A 16152-nucleotide genomic window follows, 5' to 3' on the forward strand; every position below is an offset into this window, starting at 1 on the left:
CAGGCAGAGATCATAGCAAGCCTATAGAGGGACAAGCTCTCGGAAGATGGAACTATACTGACCATGAACTAAGCCTGCCGCGCAACTAGAAATAGCCAGGTAGCATTTCCTATTTATCGCTAGATGCCCAGCTCTGGCCTAAGACCTAAATAGCTAGCAGAGGGAAATATAAGACCTGGCTCACCTCTAGAGAAATATTCCAAAGAAGACAGTAGCCCCCCACATATAATGACGGTGAGTTCAGATGAAACAACAAACGCAGCAGGAAAATAGTCTTAGCAAATTTGAGGTCCGCTTACTAGATAGCAGAAGACAGATAGTATACTTTCATGGTCAGCAGAAAAACACTAACAAAACACCATCCAGAGATTACCTTAAACTCTGGCATTAACTCATAACGCCAGAGTAGCAATCCCTGATCAACGAGAGCTTTCCAGACACAGTAACAAAACTTCAGCTGTGAACTGGAACAAATAGGCAAAACAAAACATGGACAAAAGTCCAACTTATCTAGTAGTAGTCTAGAAGCAGGAACAAGCACTGAGAGGCATCAGATAACATTGTTGACCGGCAAGAAACCACCAGAGAAATGAGCTTAAATAGCGACACCCACTACTGATGGAACCAGGTGAAACAGGAAAGAGGATGACAAGTCCAATTCCACAAGCGGCCACCGGGGGAGCCCAGAATCCAAATTCACAACAGCTTTGCCTCTCAACCCTGGAGTTAGATACTGTGCCCACTGCTCATGGGGAAGATGGTATTGCCTGCAGGTTTTTTCAACACCCCCCCCCCCCCCCCCCCCAAGGAAAAGTAAGTCCATATCCTTCTCCATCACAGGGAAGTTTTCCAGGTGTGGCTTCCTTGGATTTATGTCTTGGAAGGGGGCTAGGTGAGGACTGATACCCCTTTCTATTTGAGCCATCTGAAGCTTGAAAGCTCTCTCCTCCTGACGTTCTGCAGACTCTCGGCCCGGTCCCGGCGTTCTGCAGCAGCAGCCTGTCGGTGCTGTAGAATAAGCTGCAGGCGCAGATTGGGATCACTTGTTCCCAGCTGTTGTAAGGCCATTTGTAAAGTAGAGTTCATAGGCTCCTCAGCACTGGCATTACTGGCATTTCTAGAAGGTATCTCCGGTGCAAGAGCTGGCATTGCTGGGTCTCTCCGAGGCAAACTCTCTCCTTGCCCAGATGCTCCAGTACTTTGTTCTATGTCCTGCTCGACCAAGGCGCGTATCAGCAGCTCCTTGGATCTGTCGGCCGTCTCTATTCCTCTCTGCTCACACAGGTCGGTCAGAACCCGGTCTTTGCTCTGCTTCTTGTACTGGGCTGCCATATCGATGAACAGCCTTTGCCAAATAAAAGATAGAAAAGAAAAACGGGGAGGGGAAACTGTTTGCAAGTATGTCTGAGTAAGCACTGAGTTGAACCTTGTAGAACTGGTGCACTCCTCGCAAGGATACCAATTCTTTAGTACAGGGAGTAATTGCTTACGCCATGCACTAATGCTCTAATAGAAATTACTTCTATCCCACCGCTCTGCCACCAATTTGTCATGTACCCGCTTCTCAGCACATGATTTGGGGTTGCGCCTGCAAGGATTAATCTATCTCCTCTCCTCTCAGTCCAGCATTCAACCTCTGTCCTATGCTGCAATGGGAGCCTAATTCACACCCAGACACACCCCACTGATATACGCTGCCACCACTCTCCGAACACACGGGCGATGAGTCCCGGAAATATTACTCAATTTGTCTGCCACTCAGCAGGATCACACACTCTAAGGCTCTGGATTCTTTAGAGCATACAAAATTCAAACTTATTAAAGTTTTAAACTTTAATAGAAAAGGTACAGTGTTTGCAATAAAGAGTATAAAATATGGGAATAAAAAGTGACATAGAAATATACAAAAACAGTGATAAAATAAAGGGATAAAACTTACAGAAATATCGAACTTTGCATTCTAGCACTCTGCCCCTGAGGGAGGGGGAAATATGGAACGGATCACACCAGCTTGGCTGTGTCTCACTGTGAACATCTTTCTATGTGTAAAGGCCTAAGTTATAAAGTTAGCTTGGAGGTCAGATTTCTAGACCAGCCTCTTGGGTTAATATTATAATCCTTGGTTTGGGACTTGATCCTGGCTATTTACCAATGAATACATTATTTCTTTTAAACACTTTGTGTAATCTTTCTTTCTCAGCATAAATATACAGTGTCTCTGCAATTGGCTTGTCTGTTTAAAGGAGTCAGAAGGTGTGAAGTTTGTCAGCAAGGCCCCCTAGGGTGACTGGAGCCAGGAAACTGCCTTTCTCAGCATAACATATGTTGTGACCTTTGTGAGCGCTGCAGTCTCAGGACTGATGTTGATTCTGCTGGTCATACACCCATATACAGAATATAACTCCAAGTAAATCAAACGTCTGTGAATTCAAACTGTCCACTTAGGAAGCATCCCTACTTGACAATCAATTTCACATGCTGTTGTGCAAAGAATAGGCAACAGATGGAAATTATTGCCAATTATCAAGACCCCTTCAATAAAGGAGGGTGTCAGGACTCTGAACAGATTTAATGGTGATCGCGACAAATTTCGTGGCTTTGTGAATCAATGTACGCTATATTTTGATGTGCATGCTGACTGTTTTCCCACTGATAGATCCAAAGTATTGTGTGTAATAATGCTACTGACCTCACGAGCGCTCGCCTGGGCAAATCCGATGATTGAGTCTCGTGACCCACGGTTAAATGACTTGGATGATTTCTTGGCCGCTATGGCATTAATGTTTGATGACCCTAATCGCCGTGCAACTCCTGAATCTGCTTTGTTGTCTTTACGCCAGGCTAAACGTTCTGTTATTGAGTATGCCACTGAATTCAGGAGATTAGCGGTAGATACCAATTGGGACAGTTATGCACAATTGCCTATTTTTAAAAGGGGTCTGTCTAGTATTGTAAAACATGAACTAGCCCGCTCCGAGTCACCACAAGAACTAGAGACATTTATACAGCATTGTGTGCGCATAGACATTCGCCTTACTGAGCGTAGGCAGGAGAAGTTTGCATATAACCGTATTTCTAACTTTTCCCTTCCTTCCAAAGAGCCTGCAGGTAAAACATCTCGGGAGGTGGAGGAGGTGCCCATGCAAATTGATTCCGTTCAGAGGCACGAGATCAATGAGCGCCGGGAGCATCGCCTTCGTGAAAGTCTATGTTTCTACTGCGGCCAGTCTAACCACTTTTTAATCAACTGTCCCAAGTGTCCCAAGCGGCCTAACAAGGTGCTAGCAGCAGTAGGGGAGTATGACAACTGTGATGATGAATCTGACATCTCTGAATGTAGCCTGCCTTTAAACGCTGTATTCCATTCACTTTCTATGACTTCACCCCCCAAGGAGCTGAAGGAAAAGAACTCTCACTGTTCTCTCTCTATTAAGATCCTGTGTTCAGGACAGTGGATTTCCAGTGCAGCTATGATTGACTCTGGTGCAGGTGGCAATTTCATGGATATCGCATTTGCCAAGGAACATGGTATTAAAATTTGGCAAAGAGCCTCTCCAATTACCATGGAAACAGTGGATGGGTCACCTTTAATCAGGAGACCGTACCCCTTGAAATTTTGTTGGAGCCTAATCATCAGGAGCAACTTTATTTCTTGCTAATTTCTTCTCCTCATTTTCCTGTGATTTTAGGCATTCCTTGGTTGCGTTCTCAGAACCCAATTATCAACTGGGAGACCAAGGAGATTATCTTTCCAACAAGGAGCAACTCAGCGTCAACAGAAGCTGTCCCTGAGTCCACGGCTACGGAACCACATGTACAGGTATTTTCTTTACCTCCAGCATATAAAGAGTTCTCTGACATCTGTGACAAGAAGAATGCAGATCAGCTTCCTCCACACAGGCATTATGACTGTCCCATTGAGTTGCTTCCTGGGGCAGCTATTCCTTTTGGTAACGTATACCCTTTGGCGGCACCTGAGCTTCAAGCCTTAAAGGAGTATATTGATGAAAATCTGGCCAAAGGCTTCATACGTCCTTCTTCCTCACCAGCAGGGGCACCTATCTTTTTTGTAAAGAAGAAGGATGGGACCCTGAGACCCTGTGTTGACTATCGGGAACTCAATAAGGTAACCGTACGAAACCGTTACCCTTTGCCTCTGATTCCTGAATTACTGGAAAGAGTCTGCCATGCCAAGGTGTTCTTTAAACTGGATCTTTGTGGGGCTTATAATTTGGTGCGTATTCATCCAGGGGATGAGTGGAAGACAGCATTCAGATGCCGGTATGGACACTTTGATGCCCTTGATGACTCTTGTGATGCCCTTCGGGCTTTGTAACGCCCCTGCAACATTTCAACACCTTGCTAATGACATTTTCAGAGATTTGTTGGACCAGTTTGTAGTGATCTATTTGGACGATATACTAATCTTTTCTGACTCTCTACAGGGACATGAAGAACATGTCAAAACTGTTTTAAGACGTCTGAAAGAGAACCATCTGTATATTAAGCCGGAGAAATGCGAGTTCCATCGTTCTGAGATACAGTTCTTAGGTTATATCATCTCTCCCCAGGGGCTGAACATGGAATCTGGTAAGATTCAGGCTATCCTTGACTGGCCGGTATCCAAGAACGTTAAGGAGGTCCAATGTTTTATTGGTTTTGCAAATTTCTACAGACGCTTCATTCGAAAATTTTCTGATATTGTCCGTCCCATTACTTCCTTGGTGCAGCGCCCCAGAGTCCTGGTCGTTGCAGTACTGTGGCTCCGCCACTAAGGGGAGCTATGGTACGTCTGATGGCACTGAAGGAGTTCATCTGATCAGGTATCACAGACACCAATACATTTCATAGTCGGGCCTCCGGGGGGAGCTAAGGGTTCTATTCACTAGGCCACTCCCCACCATAGTGGGTAAACTGGGGGTCAGGCAGGAAGTTAGATGAGAAAGCTGACTGGGTTGGAACCAGGCAACACCTTGTGGCAGAGGGTGTTGTGGGGGAAGACACAGTACGGTCTCTGTCAGGGGTGGGATCCTGACAGAGGCTTGGCAATTGGAACGAACGTAACGGGACCGTGCCTGCTCAGGATAGCGGCGGTGCCCAAGGAAGGATCAGAAGCGAGATAGATTGTGCTGAGTGAGAAACGAGATCAAAGCAATAGGAGAATACCAGTAGGAGTCGTGCTGTAAGACCGAGGCAACATCCTACTGAGGCGCACAACCGGTGGCCGAAACGCCGAGAGAGTATCACAATATTCAGCTTCAAGCAATACTCTAAACAGCGGCAGGACAGTCAGTCTAAGGCGGGCTGTCTAACTTAAATCACCTATGCAGTCTTGGGGGGCAACTTGTGGAGAGGGGCGACTCTAGGGTCCCGGAAGAGCTCCGAGCCTACCCGTCAAACGGGTGCCGTCTGTTGTGGATTCTGTTTTTGGGCTCCCTCTGGTGGTTACAACTGGTACTGGGTGACTTTGGTGGGTTGCGGTCTCTGGTTTCCACCTGTCCATCAGAGGCTGGGTGTTTCCTATTTAACCTGGCTTTCCTGTCATTCCCTTGCCGGCTATCAATGTACTCAGATGTGCTCAGTTTGGTTCTGACTACCTGCTTCCAGATCTCTCAGGATAAGCTAAGTTATGCTTTTCAGTTGTTTTGTTTTTTGTCCAGCTTGCTAAATATTACTCTATGCTAGTTGGAAGCTCTGGTGGGCTGAGGTGCTCCCCATGTGCCATGAGTTGGCACATGGGTGCTTGTAATCTCAGGATGGTTTTTGATTAGGGTTTTTTGCTGACCGCTCAGACCCCTTTTGTATCCTTCTGCTTTCTAGTTATAGCGGGCCTCGTTTTGCTAACTCTATTTTCATATCTATGTGCGTGCCTTCCTCTCATTTTCACCGTCAATACATGTGGGGGGCAACTATACCTTTGGGGTTTATTTCTCTGGAGGCAAGATAGGTCTTTATTTCCTCTGCAGTACTAGTTAGCTCTTAGGCTGGCGCGAGGCGTCTAGAATCAACGTAGGCACGCTCCCTGGCTATTTCTAGTTGTGTTTGTCAGGAGTAGGGCAGCGGTCAGCCCAGGTTCCATCATCCTAGAGCTCGTCCGTTATTTGAGTTATTTTTGCTTGTCCAGTGCGATCCCCTAGCCATTGGGATCCACAAACAGTATAGCCGGCCACAAAGTGTTAATTGTTTGGGCTGAAGCAGGAGAAGAAGTGGTGTTGAAGGGAAATTTTTTATTTTTTTTTTCCCCTCAGAGTTTTGCTGCCTAGCCCTTAATTGCTGTCTAGCTGCTTCTTACCTCCTCTTAACCCTTGAATGGCTCTGACCTTAGCTGTTTAACATGGATGTCCAGAGTTTGGCTTCCAGCCTGAATAATCTTGCTGCAAAAGTTCAAAACATACAGGATTTTGTTGTTTACACTCCTATGTCTGAACCTAGAATTCCTATTCCGGAGTTGTTTTCTGGAGATAGATCTACCTTCCTGAAGTTCAGGAACAATTGCAAATTGTTTCTTTCTTTGAAATCTCGCTCCTCTGGAGACCCTGCTCAGCAGGTCAAGATTGTAATATCTTTCCTGCGGGGCGACCCTCAGAATTGGGCATTTGCATTGGCACCAGGGGATCCTGCATTGCTCAGTGTGGATGCGTTTTTTCTGGCACTGGGATTGCACTATGAGGAACCTAACCTGGAGATTCAGGCTGAAAAGGCTTTATTAGCCCTCTCTCAGGGGCAAGATGAAGCGGAAGTATATTGTCAAAAATTTCGGAAATGGTCGGTGCTTACTCAGTGGAATGAGTGCGCCCTGGCTGCAAACTTCAGAGATGGTCTTTCTGAGGCCATTAAGGATATTATGGTGGGGTTCCCTGCGCCTACAGGTCTGAATGAGTCTATGACTATGGCCATTCAGATTGATCGGCGTCTGCGGGAGCGCAAACCTGTGCACCAGTTGGCGGTGTCTTCTGAACAGGCACCTGAGACTATGCAATGTGATAGAATTCAGTCCAGAAGTGAACGGCAAAATTATAGGCGGAAAAATGGATTGTGTTTTTATTGTGGTGATTCAGCTCATGTTATATCAGCATGCTCTAAACGCACAAAAAAGGTTGATAAATCTTTTGCCATTAGTACTCTACAGTCTAAGTTCATTTTGTCTGTAACTCTGATTTGTTCACTGTCATCCATTTCCGTCGAGGCCTATGTGGATTCGGGCGCTGCCCTGAGTCTTATGGATTGGTCATTTGCCAAACGCTGCGGTTTTAGTCTGGAGCCTCTGGAAGTTCCTATTCCTTTGAAGGGAATTGACTCTACACCATTGGCTATGAATAAACCGCAGTACTGGACACAAGTGACCATGCGCATGACTCCCGTTCATCAGGAGGTGATTCGCTTCCTTGTACTGTATAATTTACATGATGTACTAGTGCTTGGTCTGCCATGGTTACAGACTCATAATCCAGTCCTGGATTGGAAAACAATGTCTGTGTTAAGCTGGGGATGTCAGGGGGTTCATGATGATGCACCTCTGATTTCAATCGCTTCATCTACTCCTTCTGAGGTCCCTGCGTTTTTGTCTGACTATCGGGATGTTTTTGAGGAGCCTAAGCTCAATTCGCTCCCTCCTCATAGGGATTGTGACTGTGCTATAGAATTAATTCCTGGCAGTAAGTTCCCTAAGGGTCGTTTATTTAATCTGTCAGTGCCAGAGCATACTGCTATGCGGAATTATATTAAGGAGTCCTTGGAAAAGGGACATATTCGTCCATCTTTGTCCCCTCTGGGAGCAGGGGTTTTTTTCGTGGCTAAAAAAGATGGTTCCCTGAGGCCTTGTATAGATTATCGCCTTCTGAATAAGATTACAGTCAAATATCAGTATCCATTGCCATTATTGACTGATTTGTTTGCTCGCATTAAGGGGGCTAGGTGGTTCACTAAGATAGATCTTCGCGGTGCGTATAATCTTGTGCGGATAAAGCAGGGTGATGAGTGGAAAACCGCATTTAATACGCCTGAGGGCCATTTTGAGTATTTGGTAATGCCTTTTGGTCTTTCTAATGTTCCTTCAGTCTTTCAGTCCTTTATGCACAATATTTTCCGTGAATATCTGGATAGGTTTATGATTGTGTATTTGGATGATATTTTGGTGTTTTCTGATGACTGGGAGTCTCATGTTCTACAGGTCAGGAAGGTGTTTCAAGTCCTGCGGGCCAATTCTCTGTTTGTGAAGGGCTCGAAATGTCTCTTCGGAGTCCAGAAGATTTCTTTTTTGGGGTACATTTTTTCTCCTTCTACTATTGAGATGGATCCCGTCAAGGTTCAGGCGATTTGTGACTGGACACAACCTACATCTGTTAAGAGTCTTCAGAGGTTCTTGGGTTTTGCTAATTTTTATCGTCGGTTCATTGCTAATTTTTCCAGTGTTGTTAAACCTTTGACTGATTTGACTAAAAAGGGTGCTGATGTTGCTAATTGGTCTCCTACGGCTGTGGAGGCCTTTCAGGAACTTAAGCGCCGGTTTTCTTCTGCTCCTGTGTTATGTCAACCAGATGTTTCACTTCCTTTTCAGGTTGAGGTTGATGCTTCCGAGATTGGAGCGGGGGCGGTTTTGTCACAGAGAAGTTCCGATGGCTCGGTGATGAAGCCATGTGCGTTCTTTTCTAGAAAATTCTCGCCCGCCGAGCGGAATTATGATGTGGGTAATCGGGAGCTTTTGGCCATGAAGTGGGCATTTGAGGAGTGGCGTCATTGGCTTGAGGGTGCTAGACATCGTGTGGTGGTCTTGACTGATCACAAAAATCTGATTTACCTTGAGTCTGCCAGGCGTCTGAATCCTAGACAGGCTCGTTGGTCGTTGTTTTTTTCTCGTTTCAATTTTGTGGTTTCATACCTGCCAGGTTCAAAGAATGTGAAGGCAGATGCTCTTTCCAGGAGTTTTGTGCCTGACTCTCCTGGAGACTCTGGGCCTACTGGTATCCTTAGGGATGGGGTAATATTGTCCGCCGTCTCCCCAGACTTGCGACGTGCATTGCAGGAGTTTCAGGCGGATAAACCTGATCGTTGTCCACCAGAAAGACTGTTTGTTCCGGATGATTGGACCAGTAGAGTCATCTCCAAGGTCCATTCTTCTGTGTTGGCTGGTCATCCGGGAATATTTGGTACTAGAGACTTGGTGGCCAGGTCTTTTTGGTGGCCTTCCTTGTCAAGGGATGTGCGCACCTTTGTGCAGTCTTGTGAGGTGTGTGCTCGGGCTAAGCCTTGCTGTTCTCGGGCCAGTGGGTTGTTGTTATCCTTGCCTATCTCGAAGAGGCCTTGGATGCACATTTCCATGGATTTTATTTCAGATCTCCCTGTCTCACAGAAAATGTCCGTTATCTGGGTTGTGTGTGACCGCTTTTCTAAGATGGTTCATTTGGTACCCTTGCCTAAGTTGCCTTCTTCCTCTGAGTTGGTCCCTTTATTTTTTCAGAACGTGGTTCGTTTGCATGGGATTCCGGAGAATATCGTTTCTGACAGGGGATCCCAGTTTGTGTCTAGATTTTGGCGGACGTTTTGTGCTAAGATGGGCATTGATTTGTCTTTCTCGTCTGCATTCCATCCTCAGACGAATGGCCAGACGGAGCGAACTAATCAGACCTTGGAAACTTATTTAAGGTGTTTTGTTTCTGCTGATCAAGATGACTGGGTTGCCTTTTTGCCACTGGCCGAATTTGCCCTTAATAATCGGGCTAGTTCTGCTACTTTGGTTTCTCCTTTCTTTTGTAATTCGGGGTTTCATCCTCGTTTTTCCTCTGGTCAGGTGGAGCCTTCGGATTGTCCTGGAGTGGACGTGGTGGTGGACAGGCTACATCAGATTTGGAATCAGGTGGTGGACAATTTGAAGTTGTCTCAGGAGAAGGCTCAGCAGTTTGCTAATCGCCGTCGCCGCGTGGGTCCCCGACTTCGTGTTGGGGACTTGGTGTGGTTGTCTTCTCGTTTTGTCCCTATGAAGGTCTCTTCTCCCAAGTTCAAGCCTCGGTTCATCGGTCCTTATAAGATCTTGGAGATTCTTAACCCTGTATCTTTTCGTTTGGATCTCCCAGCATCGTTTGCTATTCATAACGTGTTCCATCGGTCGTTATTGCGGAGGTATGAGGTGCCCGTTGTTCCTTCGGTTGAGCCTCCTGCTCCGGTGCTGGTGGAGGGAGAATTGGAGTATGTTGTTGAGAAGATCTTGGATTCTCGTGTTTCCAGACGTAAACTCCAGTATTTGGTTAAGTGGAAGGGTTATGGTCAGGAAGATAATTCCTGGGTGGTCGCCTCTGATGTTCATGCGACTGATTTGGTCCGCGCCTTCCATAGAGCTCATCCTGATCGCCCTGGGGGTTCTCGTGAGGGTTCGGTGACCCCTCCTCAAGGGGGGGGTACTGTTGTGGATTCTGTTTTTGGGCTCCCTCTGGTGGTTACAACTGGTACTGGGTGACTTTGGTGGGTTGCGGTCTCTGGTTTCCACCTGTCCATCAGAGGCTGGGTGTTTCCTATTTAACCTGGCTTTCCTGTCATTCCCTTGCCGCTATCAATGTACTCAGATGTGCTCAGTTTGGTTCTGACTACCTGCTTCCAGATCTCTCAGGATAAGCTAAGTTATGCTTTTCAGTTGTTTTGTTTTTTGTCCAGCTTGCTAAATATTACTCTATGCTAGTTGGAAGCTCTGGTGGGCTGAGGTGCTCCCCATGTGCCATGAGTTGGCACATGGGTGCTTGTAATCTCAGGATGGTTTTTGATTAGGGTTTTTTGCTGACCGCTCAGACCCCTTTTGTATCCTTCTGCTTTCTAGTTATAGCGGGCCTCGTTTTGCTAACTCTATTTTCATATCTATGTGCGTGCCTTCCTCTCATTTTCACCGTCAATACATGTGGGGGGCAACTATACCTTTGGGGTTTATTTCTCTGGAGGCAAGATAGGTCTTTATTTCCTCTGCAGTACTAGTTAGCTCTTAGGCTGGCGCGAGGCGTCTAGAATCAACGTAGGCACGCTCCCTGGCTATTTCTAGTTGTGTTTGTCAGGAGTAGGGCAGCGGTCAGCCCAGGTTCCATCATCCTAGAGCTCGTCCGTTATTTGAGTTATTTTTGCTTGTCCAGTGCGATCCCCTAGCCATTGGGATCCATAACAGCCGTCCCAACCAGAACATCAGGGAGGGACGGAGGATTAGCAGAACATCATCTAATCGAGTTGTGAGGGAACTTAAGAAACAGACACAACAGTTGTGGGGACTTTCTGTAAGCACAGCAGGGAAGGACCACAACACATAGCGCTAGAGGGAAGGCACAGATTTCCACCTGTGAAGAGAACTCTGGAGGTGCCATTGGACCGGCCGGACTTGCGCAGCCTGGTGAACCGTGTTCCGGACTGAGGACCCAGAGATCTTCAGTAAAGAGGTAAAGAGACTGCAACCTGGTGTCCTCGTTATTTACCGCGACCTGCACCCCACAACTGCACCATTATCACCACACATCGCATCTATCATTGTGCGCCCCACGGCAGGGTCACGGACCGGGGCCTAGCCGCCGTGACAGCCCCAGAGCAGAGACTCAGAGGCCCGGTACTGGGTACCCCTCGGCCCTGCGGCGGTGGGGGCGCTGCAATTTGGCGTCACGAACAGGATCTACTTAAGCCTGAAGAATCAGGTCATGTGTGCCTTGGAACTGTGATTTACTGTGCTTGGACTGTGCTTTATTGTAAAGACTGTGTGTTGCAATTTACCGCCAAAATCCGCCGCCATTGCAGCGCTGAGGAGAGCGCAGGAGAAGAAGAGGGGCGTGGAGTAGGCGTAGACAAGCTGAAGGGCGCGAAGGACAATGGCCGCCCAGTCTAAATATTTCTGTGTCCTGAGGACGTGTCCGTCAACAGCCGAGGTCCGCCTCCTGATCCTGTTTGGAGGGTGGAGACCATGGAGACGGGGCCGCCCACGAAAGAGACCGCGGGAAGAAGACACTGGAGAGGAGATAAAGATGGCGACGCCGGAAGCACCGCGTGGGGATGACCTGACTCGGCATGGAGCCGCATCACCAGACACAGCCTCGGAGACGCCATCGTTGCGGGGACTGGCCCTTACGGAACCCCCGATGGGTCGACCCAACTGGCGGATGTCCGAGGAGTGTGTGGCCGCAGCCGAAGCCCGGCACATAGCGCACCGCCTGGAGGCGGATGCTCGTGTGCTTGCGCGGCTGGGCCAACCCACGGAGGTCCACCTATCGGTGGTGTCCCCCGCTCCTCCCAACCCGGCCGCGGCTGAAGCTGCGCTGCGGACGCAGGGCCTGAAGATCATGCCAGAGGCCGAACACCTGCGGCGCTTGATGGCTGCATGGCGAGACCGACCACAACCGGCAACCCAGGTTGATCTGACCAGCGTCGCAGAGGTCCCACCGTCCCACTGGGGTGTAGTGGTCTCCTTCAACTCCCGACATGGAAGGGGAGTTATACAGGAGATCGGGGAGCCCTTGCAAGTCCGTGTGGACCGGGAGGAAGTAGAGCCCTGCGGAGGAAGGTTCGCCCGCGACCTGGAGCCAGGTGACGCTGTAACCTACACCAGGTGGAGGAGGGAAACCGGTGAGGCCGGCTGGGTAGCTCGGGGCGCCCAGCGGTGCGTCGCACTCCAAGCCGCTGCTGGGGCATCAGAGGATGAACCCCCTGCTGCAAAAGCCACAGAATCTGTCCCTGCGGAGCAGCGGGGAACCCGGACCCACCATGCACCTTGGGGGCGTGCTGGTTCATCAGTAAGAAGAACATCACGGCGAGGGATCCTGTCGTTGCTGGGGCGGGACCCGCTCCTTGAATCGGCGCGACCCGTTGGTCTGGTGAGGCCCGGGAGGAAACCACCTTCTGTACCGAAAGATGAGTAAGCAGAAATGCTTTAAAATATGTATATAGTTACTGTTTCCTGTTTTGCTGCTAAACCCGTTCAGGGTTAACTTTTAAAGGGGATCCCTTTGTTGACCCGGGATCCCTATTGTTTTTGTTTATTTTTCTAAGTTTTGCACAAGTTTCTAGAACTGCCACAATCATGAACAGTGCATGATACAAACTTTTTGTAAATAGTTTGCACCTTATTAAAGGTGCTCCCTACTGGTTTTACTTCAAAAAGGACTCTTTGCGAAGATACCACACTGGAACCTTTGCTGAGTACGGACTGGTAGCTTGAGAAGATATGCTACCTCATAGAGACTTGGTCCCCTCTTAAAGGGGATGTTCATGTGTTGCACTTAAGAGTAATATTGCTTTAAGACCGAGAGATAGCAATAATGTTTTGATAAAGGGAACGTGATGATAATGTTTGTGTGAAAAAGTTATATGTATTCAACTAGTTAATTGTAAAGAAATGCTGATGATGTTCCCCGGAAGGAAGAGAAAGCTAGAAGAAGGATGCAGTGGACCCGTAGGGGTAGCCGTAGTGTCCAGTATACATGTCAGCAAGAAGAATAATGAGAAAGTTAACTGTTCTATAGAAAGTGTTTGATAATGTTGATAGACAATGAGGATAGAAGGTAAACCCTGAGTCCTCATAGGAGCCATATAGAGATGGCTCAGTGCTCTTAAACTGAAAGTAATGTTATGTTCTATACTGTGTATAGTAGTTGAAAAGACAGAAGGCTCGGGCTGAAAGGAGCGGTCCTGTGAGAAAGGAGAGGCAGTAGGTCTGGTGCCGATAGGACAGGCGGTCCTGCAGATTTAAAGAAGGAGAATGTAAAAGTTAAATTGCCTTATAATGTGATTATAAGAAGGTCTTTAGCGGATTCAGAGTGTACATCCTTAAGGACAATGTTAACTTATTATTCAGAAGTTTGCACTAAGTAGAATACCCGGTTGGGTGACAGGAGTTATTTATAGCCTGTAATTTATAATGTTAACTATGTTTGTAACGTTCAAGCGTCCTCACCTCCCATAAAGGGAAGCTCTGTTTAAATATGCCTACTGTTATTGCACTCACAAAAATTGTATGTCTTTTTGCTAACCTGTATTGTTGTTTTCTTCTCAGTCCCGGAGTACTGTGTTTAACCAGGGGGGAGTGCAGCGCCCCAGAGTCCTGGTCGTTGCAGTACTGTGGCTCCGCCACTAAGGGGAGCTATGGTACGTCTGATGGCACTGAAGGAGTTCATCTGATCAGGTATCACAGACACCAATACATTTCATAGTCGGGCCTCCGGGGGGAGCTAAGGGTTCTATTCACTAGGCCACTCCCCACCATAGTGGGTAAACTGGGGGTCAGGCAGGAAGTTAGATGAGAAAGCTGACTGGGTTGGAACCAGGCAACACCTTGTGGCAGAGGGTGTTGTGGGGGAAGACACAGTAGGGTCTCTGTCAGGGGTGGGATCCTGACAGAGGCTTGGCAATTGGAACGAACGTAACGGGACCGTGCCTGCTCAGGATAGCGGCGGTGCCCAAGGAAGGATCAGAAGCGAGATAGATTGTGCTGAGTGAGAAACGAGATCAAAGCAATAGGAGAATACCAGTAGGAGTCGTGCTGTAAGACCGAGACAACATCCTACTGAGGCGCACAACCGGTGGCCGGAACGCCGAGAGAGTATCACAATATTCAGCTTCAAGCAATACTCTAAACAGCGGCAGGACAGTCAGTCTAAGGCGGGCTGTCTAACTTAAATCACCTATGCAGTCTTGGGGGGCAACTTGTGGAGAGGGGCGACTCTAGGGTCCCGGAAGAGCTCCGAGCCTACCCGTCAAACGGGTGCCGTCCCAACCAGAACATCAGGGAGGGACGGAGGATTAGCAGAACATCATCTAATCGAGTTGTGAGGGAACTTAAGAAACAGACACAACAGTTGTGGGGACTTTCTGTAAGCACAGCAGGGAAGGACCACAACACATAGCGCTAGAGGGAAGGCACAGATTTCCACCTGTGAAGAGAACTCTGGAGGTGCCATTGGACCGGCCGGACTTGCGCAGCCTGGTGAACCGTGTTCCGGACTGAGGACCCAGAGATCTTCAGTAAAGAGGTAAAGAGACTGCAACCTGGTGTCCTCGTTATTTACCGCGACCTGCACCCCACAACTGCACCATTATCACCACACATCGCATCTATCATTGTGCGCCCCACGGCAGGGTCACGGACCGGGGCCTAGCCGCCGTGACAGCCCCAGAGCAGAGACTCAGAGGCCCGGTACCGGGTACCCCTCGGCCCTGCGGCGGTGGGGGCGCTGCACTTGACAAAGAAGGAAAAGCCCTTTAAGTGGTCATCACAGGCTCAAGAAGCTTTTGATCGGCTTAAGATCTGTTTCACATCAGCACCGCTGTTGATACACCCAGATCCAACACTTTCTTTCATTGTGGAGGTGGACGCTTCTGATAATGCTTTGGGGGCTATTCTCTCCCAAAGAACTGGAGAGAAGGGTCTGCTACATCCTTGTGCTTTCTTTTCCCGTAGACTAACCTCAGCAGAGAAGAATTACGACGTGGGAGACAAGGAATTGCTGGCTATTATTGCGGCTTTCAAAGAATGGAGGCATCATCTGCAAGGAGCTGCACAACAGATCATAGTGCTAACTGACCATCGCAATTTAGAGTTCCTTAGATCCGCTAGATAGTTACATAGTTATTAAGGTTGAAGGAAGACTTTAAGTCCATCTAGTTCAATCCATAGCCTTACATGCCCTAACATGTTGATCCAGAGGAAGGCAAAAAAAAACCATGTGGTAAGAGTAAGCTCCACCATGGGGAAAAAAATTCCTTCCCGACCCCACATACGGTAATCAGAATAGTTCCCTGGATCAACGCCTTATCAAGGAATCTAGTGTATATACCCTGTAACATTATACTTTTCAAGAAAGGTATCCAGTCCCCTCTTAAATTTAAGTAATGAATCGAGTTCCCACTTCCCAGAGCTTGTCCTGTCTTCTAGTTTAACCATCAGGTCATTCCAGGTGCACCTAACCACCAGGTCCATAACAATTATGTCCCTGACTCCCCTCTCCGATCGAATGCTGATGATAGCGATGGGAAATTGCATGTGTTACCTGACAATGCTTTACCGGTTAATGATGTACCTGATAACCATTTTTCTGAAAATGCTGAGGATAATACTGATGATGCTGATGATGAAAATATGCATGTTTTACCTGCTAACCATTTATTTCCTAAGAATGATGTTTTCACAGGTGCAGGAGTGCTCAG

Source organism: Ranitomeya variabilis, chromosome 2, assembly GCF_051348905.1.
Source record: "Ranitomeya variabilis isolate aRanVar5 chromosome 2, aRanVar5.hap1, whole genome shotgun sequence".
Classification (NCBI taxonomy): domain Eukaryota; kingdom Metazoa; phylum Chordata; class Amphibia; order Anura; family Dendrobatidae; genus Ranitomeya; species Ranitomeya variabilis.